The 13,412-nt window shown below is 38.6% G+C and overlaps 1 pseudogene; it reads left to right on the plus strand.

Annotated features, from left to right (window-relative positions):
• Positions 1-13,412, plus strand: part of LOC121704955 — a 36,412-nt pseudogene that overhangs the window by 4,741 nt on the left and 18,259 nt on the right.

Below are 13,412 nucleotides of genomic sequence, written 5' to 3' on the forward strand. Positions count from 1 at the left end.
ACAATATGCATTTTGGCCCATTGCAGTCTGGCTTTGTATGGTTTTGTTTTCAACAAGAAGCCCACTGATGTCCAAAAAGTGACTGATGGTGTCTTTCAAGTTGGCCTTGGAGTTCAGTAGCAGAAACAGAGATGATGGCTAGAATATCAGAGCTAAACTCAGTAGCAAACAAACAGAAAAGCGGTTCACATTCCTAGTGATGTCTTGTATCAAGGTGGATGCTGACAATTCTCTTCTTGATTCACATGGTTTACAGTGGTTGGAAACAGGTGTCCGAAAGGTTCTAGAAGATGTGTAGAGCCTCTTCACCACATTCTGAAGAACTCAACTTATGATGAATGAGAAATATATCCACTGATGATTAAATACTAGCAAATACATCCCCACCATTATCAATCCTGAGCTCACAAAACAAGAAAAATAAATCTGGAAAAAGACAAGTGTCCGTCTGATCTGAAAAGTAGACTCATTTGGTCTGCTGAATGAACTTGAGTTTGGAATGGTAATGAGTAAAGCCTGGACTTGCTCCATCCAGAGCCTTCACAACGTCATTGTCACCTTTTGTCATGGCCACTTGATTATGAATATTAAATCCTTGAAATAATCAGAGGTGGAAAAAGTATGAAAATATTGTACTCAAGTAAAAGTACCAATACTTTGATGAAATATTACTCAAGTACAAGTTAAAATACCGATCTGAAAATGTACTCAAGTAAAAGTAAAAAGTAGTTCATTTAAAATGTACTTTAAGTAAAAGTTACTTAGTTACTTTTTTTTGGGGGGGGGGGGGGGTACCAGAACAACCAGTTTTACCAGAGACTTTCTAATGAGGTGAGCACTCAACAAATCCTCCATAGTAATGCGTGGGGTTAGTTTGTAACGCCAATATGGCAGTTGTCTACACATATCACAACCCTTCCACGGCAAAACGTCGACATGTGAATACATTGAGCCAATCATGTGGTGTGTTATGAATACATTGAGCCAATCATGTGGTGTGCTGTGAAGACATCGTGCCAATCATCTGTTGTGATCTCGCCGCTGGAGCAAGATTGGGGTCGTGAAGCCTTACGCACACGCATTTCTGCCGAAATAGATGCCCGATAAGTGCCCAAAAAGCGTTGCAATATGGCCGCCGAGTGGAGGTACTTGCCTAAAAGGACTTTGGTCCTAGCCGAGTTGCTGCAGCCAGCATCTACTGTAAGGCAGCCATGGTCATGCTCCCAGTGTGTAGGGCTGTAGCTGCAGCAACTCAAGCTAGGTAAAACCGATTGTTTCAGTTTTGTTCATACCGACAGTACTCAGTGACGTTAAAAAATGGAGATCTATGTGAAAAATCACCAGAGTTCTCCTTTAAGTTTGAGCAGTAGTTGATTTTCAAAGTTAGTTGCACTCATCCTTGGTTGCTTTGCAGTGAACAGTAATCCAGCACAACTGAAAAGCCCCTCACAGGCAGCTGAGACAGGACAGGCAGGCCAATGTTGAGTTGCAGAGAGTTTTTTTTTATATTTGGATATTTGGAAACGAGCAGAAGGTTCAGCAGATTAATGGCGTCGGACTGGGGGTGGGTAGTATAGGGCCCCAAAGGAGGAGAGGGCCCTTGAAAAGTGGAATACGGGGGGCACAACATTTTCACCAGGCATTAGTAATAACTCAGGAAATCCACACATAAAAAATCCAAACAAGTTCATAAGTAGAGTAATGTGTAATGAAGTGGAATAACGCAGTGAAAAGTATTGAACACGTTAAGAAAAAGCACTAAGGCAAGGAAAGGGAAGGAACGAGCTGGAATCCAGAGTAGTTATCATTTCTATCTGTGCAAGCTTGGTTAGTAGCCTACATATTGATGGGCTATAAAAAGGTTTTTCATTACCAAGGTGTCACACAAGAAACATTTCATGATGGATAAAAGCAAAAAGCTCCCAAGACCTTTGCAACCTTATTGTTGCAAAACATATCAATGAAACTGGGTTACAGCATTTAAAAACTTCAGAATCTTCCAGTAAGCAGCATGGGAGCCATTATCTGCAAGTGGAAGGAACATCACTGCATCATCAACCGGCCATGCACAGGATCTCCTCGCAATATTTCTGACCAGGGAGTCAGAAGGAGAGTCAATTCCAAGAGCCAAGGACCACTCGGAGAAAGCTCCAGAAAGACTTGAAGGCAGCCAATTCAATTAAATTCAATTAAACAGTTCTGGAAGTAACTAAAGATCAGGATTCACAAGAGCAGGGGTTCTGAAAGTTTTGATTGGTGAGGGCCAATTCAGGAACCCAACATTGAAGTGAGGGCCGCCAAAGGGGCGGGGGGAGAAAAAGAAGAAAAAAAAACCTGAAAAAAAATCCCATTTGTATCATTTTAATGACCAGATTGCATCTCTACAGTTTATATTTATTGCATTGAACACATTTTAATTCATAACTGAGGCTAAACCTGGCAAAACTTGTGAAAACCTTAAGAAAAATGGCAATGCACACACAATCCCTGGGGTTCTCTACCCTCAACAGACAAATTTGGGATATAACAGTTCTGGTTGCAGTCCATTTCAAGTACAAACTTATTTAGAACAAACAGTCTCAGTGTGCCTTGCTTCTTATCAGCATAGGCCTTATTCAGGGCCAATTCCAGCTACCAAAGCACCACAGGAAAACCTGATGGCCACGAAACACCACTAAACGGAGATTCATTCTTTTCAAAGCACACAGTACAGTTGTACAGTTTTAACAGTTTTACAGATGTTATCAGATGTTATCGCGGGCCGCCAGAAATGTTTCCGCGGGCCGCACTTTGAGAACCTATGCACAAGAGGGACCCCTGGAATCTGTTTAGAACAATGGGCCAAAATCACACCTGATACTGTGACTAATAAGTTTTGTCATTTAGGAAATGTCTTAAAGCTGTCATTACAAACAAAGGCTTTTCCACAAAGTATTGAAGAAATTTCAGTAGGCACGTTCAATACTTTTTTCCTGTGTCATTCCACTTTATTACACATAACTCTTATGTTTGGATTTTTTATATGTGTGTTAATATAATGTGTGGTGAAAATTTCGAATAGACTCACTGGAAGTTTAGGCTAATTACTGGAAAAAAAATAAGCGTTCAATACTTATTTCCACCATATATTTATTTTACCTGAATATTTTAACTTTCAAATTAAATGTCAAAATGAATGTCAGACGAAATTTAAAGTCTGACTGACTGGATTTTGTATACAAAACATAGTGAAAACTGTCTAAGGTCACTCTCACTCTCCCTTGCTAAAGAGCTAAATGGTTCAGTCCGCCTGCAGATTCATAAGGTAGGCCTATCTTTTGTTTATTTAGTTGAGCATCGCTAGTAGTGGACCGCTAATTGTTGTGCTGCTGGTGCAATGCCTTTCTCCAAGAAAGCCAAGTCAGGTTACCAAAAACAAAGGCCAAACCTGGTTGTGCTCCATGCGCATGTCCAAGATGACTAAGTGGATGAAGATACCATCAATGTAAAATCACCACTTGGTGTCCAACAATGTCCTCGAAGAAGTTATTGACAAATGTCTTTAAGACAAATAGTGCATTTGTTAATCAATATGGCATAACCATGTACTCCGAATGGCTCAAGGTGCTACTGAGAGCTATCATCCTTTCTGCCTTCCTGGATACAAATTAGGTTTAGGACACTGCAGAATTCAGGTGGGTGATGGTATGAGAAAGAACTGTTCATAGGTTGCTGACAGAGGAGGTACCTGACCAATAATAATATTATGCTCCATATAGTCTATCGAGGACAGAATCAGTCTGTATTTTGCATGAAGATAAACATTGCTGATTCAGGGGATGCAGAAAGATTATATAAACTCCTAACGCCTCATTGATGTAATAAGAAAAGTCATCAGGACATGACATGCCCTGATTGCAAACCATTCACCAATGCAATGAAGAGTTACTGTATACAGGTGGATTTATATTTGGAGAAAACCCTTTAAGAACTCCATAAAACATAGTACTACTACATCAGGGACTTTCATATGGATGAAGATTTGTCACAGAAGTGGAACTCCAAGAGAGCTCAAGACACAACCTCTGGCAATAGAGGGGATCAAGTGGTTACCATGGTTTCTGTTCATGATTCATTGGAGTACAAAACAATTCACTGGAGTCCATAGACAGCTTTGTGGATGTAGACAGCAATAACAAACATTGACAGGCGCCAGGGTTGGGTAGTAACGGATTACATGTAATCTGGATTACGTAATCAGATTACAAAAATCAAGTAATCAACCCAGATTACAATAAAACATTTGTGTAATCAGATTGCAGTTACATTGTTGGGGATTACCTGATTACATTTTATCATGCAAACAATGCATATTTTTTATGATAGCCTAGCTATCTTTTAATTTGACAAACTTCGGGCTTGCCGGTTCGATCCCTGACCAGTAGAAAAAATGTGGGCGGGGGAAGTGGTTGAGCACTGCTCTCCCATGCCCAGATCCACGGCTGAAGTGCCCTTGAGTAAGGCACCTAACCCCTCACCGATCCCCGTGCGCCGCTGTAGCAGACATCTCACTGCTCCGGGTTGGTGTGTGCTTCACCTCACTGTGTGCTCATTGTGTGCTTAAAGGAGAATTCCGGTGTGATATTGACCTAAAGTGTATTGAAACATGATACCGAGTGTGAACGTATGTCTCATAGCCCATCTCGGCTTGTCCCCTGCACTCCAAAATCTGGCGCTAGTTAGCCGATGCTACCAACAGCTTTTTCAATAGTGGTGCTTCGGCATCAGGCTAGCCATGCAAATAAATCACTGTTTTACACCCATTTACGAGGCTCAATGTATCTCCACACTTCATTGGTAGACTTCCGAGGGCCCTGACATTTAAAACGAGACATTGAGAACTTTGAAAAAGCACTGGTAGTTTACTTACAAGACGATTTATACAGACAGTATCTTCACAAAGTTTAGCGTTTGCAGCCATCTTGAATTTAGTCACGATAAGTCGAGCAACGAGTAAGAATGAACAGGTATGATAAGGGATCAGATTCCACTGAATTATTTTTGGATTCTGATGTGCTCTGTGTGCTTCACTTTGAGAAAGTAACCAGGTCCCCCTGGTTGAAAAACACCCTCAATTGAAATGGACATGGTGTCATTCAATCTCAGGCCATGTCCCTGGGTCAAAAAAATCCAGCGAAAGCTAAATTCATTGTCCAGGTGTGCCCTTATAAAGGTTAAGCTGAGTTGTGCATGTTTGGAGAATAGTGATCCATGATCACATCCAAGATGATCCAAGTGATCAATTTTGGGATGGGGTGAAAATGATGGGATGAGATGTAATTAAATAATAAAGAGAAAAATAGAATGAGAATTCTTTCATCAATTCAGTGGTGGTGTCTTTTACTTAAGGGACATATTTATTGAAGTAATCTAAAAGTAATCCTAAAGTAATACATGTTTTTGGTAATCCAACTGATTATGTTACTGACTACAAAAATTGCCATATAATTTGTAGTCAGTAATGGATTACATTTCAAAGTAATCTGACCCAACCCTGACAGGCGCTCACAATGTACAACTCAAGTAGTTCTGGTGGGACCAGTAATGTGAGTGACTGCCACAGCCCTCTTCTTGCTCTCTACCTTGGTCATGGAGATCTGTGGAGATTTATCAGAAACCTCCAGTGGTTCCTCTAGCATCCTCTAGCTGCCTCCATGTCAGTGGGAGGAGTCAAATGAATAAGGAAAGAAATAAAGGCCAAGGGATGAATGGCCACGTTGGAGGTTGAGCTGGACTCTTCCCTTGTGACACCTTCATAGTGGTAACAGGTTGAAAAGGCTGTTCAAGTTTATACCACAAAAAAGCAAATGTTTAAATTACATTACATTTTTGACCTGTTCTTTAGGAGTTTTTTTTAAATAAATATTATAAAATAAATAAATATATTCAAAATTAATGAGTTAATTTGTAAAATGTGACGTTAAAACATTTAACAATTTTACAGAAGGGTCTTATCAAGTAAGACTATGTTTTATGTCTTCACATGATAACGCTGTCAGCATGACATATATGTTTATATTATTATCTATATTCCTGACCTTTCAGGGTGTTCCAGAAATCGAATTGATTACGAAATTCACGAATGGGCTACAAATGCAATGTTAATATTTTTTATAAGAAGGTAGTATTCTGATTCTACCACAAATGTATATTCGACGACAAAATGGGTGGATACTGCCACCACAGATTATTCAGGAGAGAACTGATAAGGGTGAAAACTGTGCTTTAGGGTTTTATGGAAAATAAGATAAACCACAGCCCCTTTGAAAGCATCCAAGCATCAGTTTCACGCCGTCTTTAATCTTGCAGGCTCTGGATTTCTAAAGGAATATCAGAAGTGAAAGTGCTCACAGAGACAGATGGAGAGAGAGAGAGGCAGAGAGAGACAGAGAGAGAGAGAGAGAAAGAGAGAGCATGCCAAGGGCAAGCTGCTGTGTTTGAGGGGAGAAAATCTGCCCACACTTGCAGACCATGATAAAGAACAGGAGTATCAACCTGAAAATGACATTTACATGATTAGGATTAGGATTTTACAAGTAATGTCATATATTCAGATACCCACTGACATAAATGTAGCACATACATCTTTTGTTGTTGTTTTTGTTGTTTTCAATCTAAATTAAATTATTTTTTTTATTATTTTGATATGCTGCAGAATTTATTTTGTTTAAATATTCTATTCTTCTGCCTGTGCATAATCAAGACAGATTTTTATACAGTAATGACCCAATATTTTTTTCATTATTATGGCTTTAAAAAAAGTCCTAAGCTGCCGTTCCTTTGATAAGCCTGCCAAAAGCCCTGACCTAAATCACTGTCAGTGCCTGTTTGGAGACAATTGAGTGGGAGACAGCTGCTCTGAATACAGGAAGCTGGTGCAAGATATCAGAACATCGCAGAGAGAAACTGAAACTTATCCTGGGGAACTTATCAATCTAACAACTTTCCACAAATAATATTTTGTGGAAAATCTTTATATCCACAACAATCTATTTGTAACTGTGAAAATGTATGCTTGAAGTTTAAAATAACAAACTTTTCCATTGACTGATCAATGTATGATGAATGGTGAAAGATTATGTTGCATCTCTTGGGTTTTGGTTTGATAAGGTGTAGTCTCAAATAATTCCCTAATTTCATCAGTGTAATCATGCTCTCCCATGCAAACTAAGAGGATCTCTAGGAGTTTTGCATAACTTTCAAAATGTTGATAAATATTAATTGTCTCATAATTGTTTAGAGCTGAATCAAAGTCTTGAATTGATGTCTGGCAAATTATAAATAACATGAACATTCTGTTTCATAGAATGTGCTAATTTGTTTAGAAACTCACTAGAAGCTGTTTTGGATTGTAGGTGAACATTAACCTACTGCTAGGGAAATACTGTACGTTCTAGAAATGTCATTAAAGAATCTTTCTTTAAGCCAAGTTAAGTCAACATAATTTGTCACAGCATCCTGGAAGAACTGACAGAGACTCGTTGTGTGCAGGAGACATAGATGAAGGATCTAGATCTTTGCCCACTGGCAGCACTTTCCTTTTCCAGGGAGTTGTCAACTCTGTCCTTGTTATCCGAGCATGAGTTAATTTCCTCGTGCAGGGCATGACCCATCAACCCCTCTGGCTGTTACTGCAATAACAGACATGGCTACTCACAATGTTGCATCATACTGTAGCATGAAGCTGTGCTAGAGAGTTTACGGTAAGCTACCCATCATTCATCAACTAAACAATGCTGTGAAAGATCCAAACTCACATAACTCATAATGTGTTTGTAATTTTATTAATGATTATGATTGTTCATTTATGATAATTTGGAAACTGTATGTCTTTGTATTGCATGGGGGAGCTCAAAACACTCTCTGAATAACAATAAACAAAATGTTATATTTAATTAAACGATATAATTAAAAGAACTGCCATAGTAATGGATTGTCGATATTGCTATTGTCGATGAGGTCTTAAATAGTCAATGGAAATCAGAAAATGATGACACCATGCCAACATTGCACATATTTGTGACAGCCATGCAAATCTCCCACAAAATGGCACCTCTAACTGGGAGAAACAACTGGGAGAGTTAATTTCAGGAACCTTTCAAGAGAAAAAAAAAGTCCTCAAAAGAGAGAAGATTGTCGTGGCTATGAAAAAAGATTGCTATTAAGCCAATAATAATTTGTAGGAATTCGGCTGAACATATGAACACAGATGTGCAGAAGAAACCAACAAGGTATCACTGGAACAAGGCACCTGAGTAGGTAAGAGGTAAGAAGACAACTGTGGAAGAATGTGACATGCATACTTACATTTCCTATCTTGACAGATGGTAACAATGTGACACATTTTCTATGCTCAACAAGCGACCAGACAGACAAGTACATACTAATGATGACATCTGAGGCTTGGAGATGTAGACAAATAAAAACTTCAACCTCCACATACTAGAGGGAGAGCAGCTTCACAGAAGAGAACTTCTGACGGAAAATTTGAGGAAAAGTTGGTAAACCACCCTTCTTACCTAATTTGAGGGTGCTGATTCTGAATATGTTGTTTACCAAGCTCAATTATGAGTTTTAAGCTGCATAATCAGCATTTTAACATAAAATAGCGATTTTATTTGCTTATTTTTTCCCTAAATTGGGTTGATTTCAAAAGTAATCACTAAAACCAAATAAAAGTGTTCTCTAAATACACTAAATACATGTTTGAGCATTAAAGAAACCACACTATAGTTTATTAATGTATTTAATGGGAACATGATTACAGTTAACATGTTATAAACTCGGAAATTCTAATCAAAACACCATATTTTTATTGCTAACATAGTGAGTCACTCATGTGGTGTTTAATGCATTTCATCACAATAACAAGTTGCACAGATAACCTTCAACTCAGAATATATCCCACAGTATGAACTTAGATAGCGGGAATAAGCCTAATGCAGAACTGCATCTACCGTCAGCAACAACCGACAAGTAAAAAACATTTTACTTCTAGTAACACTGGATTTGGTATGTGTGCTTGCCTCCATACTAGAGCTTGATAATGTGCTCTTCTAATATGCCATTGAGCAGCATCACTTGTTGGTGGTAGAGCCTTCGATCCTTGACATCTAGAAAACAGAGTGGCTCTGGCATAGTGTTGTCACGATACCAAAATTATGACTTCGATACAATACCTGCCATAAATATCTTGATACTCGATACTGAAACGATATCCAAATCCTAAAATATCTGGAAAAGAAAGGACGCAGGCCTCCTCCAAGTGTATTGAGTCATTTGTGTTGAATTTGGTGCACTTTTGGTCAATTCTGGGTTTTAAACTTCTAAACTTCCTACATAATTATTATTTTTGTAGTCAGTAAAGTAGTAGTTTGTGTGTGATTAAGTCCTTTATTGTTTGTTATAGCTCATTTATATTGTGTGGTGTTTTGGCAATAAATTACCTTTAAATAGCCAAAGTAGGCTAGATCAAGGTCAGTGTTCAAATTATTGCATGCAAGTCACTTAATGCTATGCAGAAGCTATAATCTTTAGGCCATCTGATAGGCTACCCTAGGCCTTCCCATGTTTATGGGATTTCTTTGACAGTTGCAAAGGGAAAAAAGTGAAGATAGTCTTCTTTGCTCCCAGTGTAATTTAATAAGTACGTTTCAACCACTCAGGTCTTAATCAGATAGGCCTACACCATTATCTGTTGCAATATCTGTGTGCATTCCTACATTAGGTCTATTTCTTTGATAGTTAACATAATTTGCTACCACACAACATATACCAAATAACAATACAAAAGTTTCTTACAAACTTTCCTGCATACTTCTTAAATGTGCTGCAGTCAGATGGGTGTCCTAAATACATAACTAGATCTTGAGCATCTATTACCAGTGTTGAATGAGCAGTTTTTGCAGTGATCACTACTGGACATTCCACATTGCTAGACAGCACTTGAGTGAGGATAGACTTATTTCCACTTCACAAATAACCATCGCTATCGCTATGAACTGATTAATGTACTGTAGCTATTGCAGCTACAGTACATTAATCAGTTCATAGCTAATGATTTGTCCTAGGTCCACTTCCCTTTCAGCATCATATGCAGTAATGATGCGCTGGAGAATGTTTCTTTTTGTTGCACTATAAAGGATATCTTGTCTAAATTGTTTTGGTGTTTCCAGCTAAAACAGCTATTCCCCAACAGATTAACATCCAGCTTGACTCAACTTCCCTAACCCCAACTAGATCGGCAAGTAACTTGGGCGTTGTAATTGATGACTGACTTAACTTCTCTGAGCATGTAGCTTCTATTGGAAAATCATGTCAGTGTATGCTTTACAAAATTAGGAAGATCAGACCTTATCTGACACAAGATTCCACACAACTTCTTGTTTAAACCATGGTCATCTCCAAGCTGGACTATTGTAATTCACTATTAGTTAGCTTACCCGCTTGTGTAATAAGATCATTACAGCTGATTCAGAATGCTGGAGCACGCCTGGTCTTCAATCAGCCAAAGAGGACACATGTAACTCCTCTCCTAGTTACTCTCCATTGGCTCCCTATAGTAGCCAGAATTAAATTTGAATCTCTCACTTTGGCCTATAGGACATTGACTGGATCTGCTCCTAGTTATTTTCGTTCAATAATCAAGGCGTACATCCCCAACCGCCCACTGCGGTCTTCTGATAAGCGTCTGTTATGTCGACCAGCCATAAACACCACTGTAGGTCTAATTCCAGACTCTTTTCCTCAGTGGTTCCAGGTTGGTGGAATGAGTTGCCCAGTGGTCTCCGTTCCTGTGGTAGTTTTGGGTTGTTTAAGACATTCCTGTTCAACATGCACTTAGTTCTTTAAGTGCTTCTTATGCGTTATGGTTTGTGTAATATTGTTTTATTTCCATTAGGCTGTTGATTTATTTGACATTATTGTTTATTATTGATATTCTCCTTAATATAGTCTTACCATGTCATTGTATTTTATATTATTGATTGAATGGACATTATTGTTTATTATTTCTTTTTCCCTCATTTTCATTGCTTATTTTATTAGGCTATTGATTGAATTGACATTGTTGTTTATTATTGCTATCCTCCTTATTATAGTTTGACCAACATTCTAATCTGTTCCCTGTTATATTTTAAATATTATGTTGTTTTTGTATTTGTGTGTCGCTTTGGACAAAGGCGTCTGCAAAATCCCATAACCATAACCATACATCTTTTGCAAATAATGCCATCTCCATAGCACTCTTCAGCACTCCTCAAACATGCACACTCTTCCATTTTTCTGCATGGCTGGAATTTGAATAATAGGAAAGAGCACCAGTGAGATGTTTTAACCAGGCAAGCACAGTCGCCTTTACAGTAAAAAAATGAGCAGTCACCTACTATTCTATCAATTTATTATCAAGGAATCTATTTTGTTTCTAAACGTCATACTGAATTTTAGCTATTATTTCAATTTATATTTTAGTTGTAGCTTATTTTCATTTGCTTCTTGAGGGTCATTGGGGTAATTCCTGTCCTGTCCTACAACATATCTGATACATAAAGAGTATATTAATGCCTTATTTTTTGTAATTCTTATGATATCTGATGGCAAAACCAAAAAGTATGTGAATTATGTTAACTATGCTAATTAGCAAGCTTAAAACTCAAAATTGAGCTTGGTAAACAAAATATTTGAATTCAGCACCCTCAAATTGTGTGAAATAGCCCCTTTACCGACTTTTCCTCAAATTTGCCAACAGGACTTTTTCTGAACGTTTGTTAGCTATCTGCTCTCCCTCTATAGGGAACTAAGGAATACGCTTAGAATCAATGCCAATACTCTTAGTCACAGTTCAGTGGTGTCCTTTGATAAGATTTCTTATAATTTTACTGTTTTTTTTTCTTTTCTTTTCTTTTATCTTCTAATTATCTCCCAAACGTCAGAAACACTGTGATTTCCCCTTTAAGAGATCTGTCAGGCTAACTCGTCTGAGGTAATTGGAGTCTATGGCCAGGCAGAGAGGCTAATGTTAAAGACTGACCCTCATCACCTTTGGCAGACAGCTCGCTGAAAACTGAGGACCCGTCAGATTCCAACATTATAATGAAGAGCTGTGAGCTGACATTAAATGAAAAGCCCTCCAAAAAGACAGGCGTGGTATATCAACATATGTCTGAGGTGGAGAGTGTGTAAACGTGTGAGAGAGATGCAAGGTGTTTGTTGTGAAAGAGGAAATTATTTATGTGGATTGTGGAACATTTTTTCATCCAGTTTTGCCAGAGCTGTCCCTGGTGCTATCCTCTACCAAAGGTTTAAGCCCTTCTGTCATCTGCACCGCTGTACTTTGAGGTGTATGGCCGATCTGTTTTTTTCCCCCTCCTGGCGTCTGGGCATGGGGTAGAGAGCATTAATCAGACGTCTACGGAGCGTGACTTCTGCTATGAGGAGCAGACTCTCAAAGTAAAAAAAGAAGGAAAAGAAACTTTAACGTTTCCAAAAACTTCTGCGAAACATAACATTTAATTGGATATGGGTGATCGAGTAAAGGGGATGCAAGCCACATCTATTACACACAGGGATCTTGCACAAAGATGATCAAAGTGAAATATGGCTGACATAATTACCAAGACAAGCTAAAGTCTTGTCTCATTAGCGATAAGGAATGGAAGTATGACGTGGAAAAATAAAGATGATATCTAATGACTTTCTGAAGGAATACCTGAGAATGACAGAAACTCTTATAACTTAAACTTATACTGAAACAAGAAGAAGGGGATTTGTGACAGATTTGTGACATCATTTTATGATGCCTTCAAGCATATGATAAAAAAACAAAATATGACCGCTGCTCAGTCCTGCACATTCTCTCTGCAAAAATAAATCACGCTTGTCAATTTATCTCCATCTCCTACTCCAGCCCCTACTCTTGCAGCTTTTATGTATATAAATGAGTGTGGGGATAGTGTGTGTTTGTTTTTGTGTATATGTGTGTATTCTCTGTGTGTGTGTTTGCTTGTGAGTGTGTATGTTCGGGTAATGGGGTGTGCGTGTGTGTGTATTTATGTGTGTGTGTGTTTGTGTGTGTGCGTGCGTATGCCTGCTTGCCTGCATGTGTGTGTGTTTTTATGTGTGTGTGTGTGTGAGAGAGTGTGTGCATGCCTGTGTGTGTGTGTGTGTGCCTGTGTCTTTATGTGTGCTTTTTAATTTTTAACGAGGGGGCGCTATAGCTCAAATGAGTAGATATGGGATGGGTTGACATGGCCTCTTGACACCAACATACAAAAAAAGTTCATCATCCTAGGTCCTATGGTCGAGATATTAACAGAAAACTCTGTCCGGCCCACTCTCCTTTCAGGGGGCCCGGTGCAGCAGGTGGGCGATGGATC

The sequence above is a fragment of the Alosa sapidissima genome, chromosome 3 (genome assembly GCF_018492685.1).
Source record: "Alosa sapidissima isolate fAloSap1 chromosome 3, fAloSap1.pri, whole genome shotgun sequence".
In the NCBI taxonomy this organism is placed as follows: Eukaryota; Metazoa; Chordata; class Actinopteri; order Clupeiformes; family Clupeidae; genus Alosa; species Alosa sapidissima.